Source organism: Vulpes vulpes, chromosome 2, assembly GCF_048418805.1.
Source record: "Vulpes vulpes isolate BD-2025 chromosome 2, VulVul3, whole genome shotgun sequence".
Classification (NCBI taxonomy): domain Eukaryota; kingdom Metazoa; phylum Chordata; class Mammalia; order Carnivora; family Canidae; genus Vulpes; species Vulpes vulpes.
The window spans coordinates 22,636,584-22,636,957 of NC_132781.1; positions in this window are offsets into that span (position 1 = coordinate 22,636,584).

Below are 374 nucleotides of genomic sequence, written 5' to 3' on the forward strand. Positions count from 1 at the left end.
AACCCCTAAAGCCGCGACGGCGACCGCCAGACCCCCTCCCCCAAACACGCGCGCACAGCGGGGGGAGTCTGGGGAGAACGCTTCACGCTACCGTCCTTAGCTTTCCTTTAAGTCACAGGTTTTGCCGTAGCTTGCATTTTTTTGCCGACAAGCTTGCATCCTACTCCGTCCATCCCATAGCTATTTTTAAAAATATCAACCAATGGCTCTCCCACCACATCCTCAAATCAAACTGATAGTAAAGGAGGTGGGTGTGTTGTGTTGAACTTGTGACTTCCGAGACTCCCTGGCATACCTTCTCGAATCTTTTAGGTATCTTTTCCAGTCTGAAAAGCATGGTTTTAATACGAGGGTGGGGGTGTCTACAAGTTTGG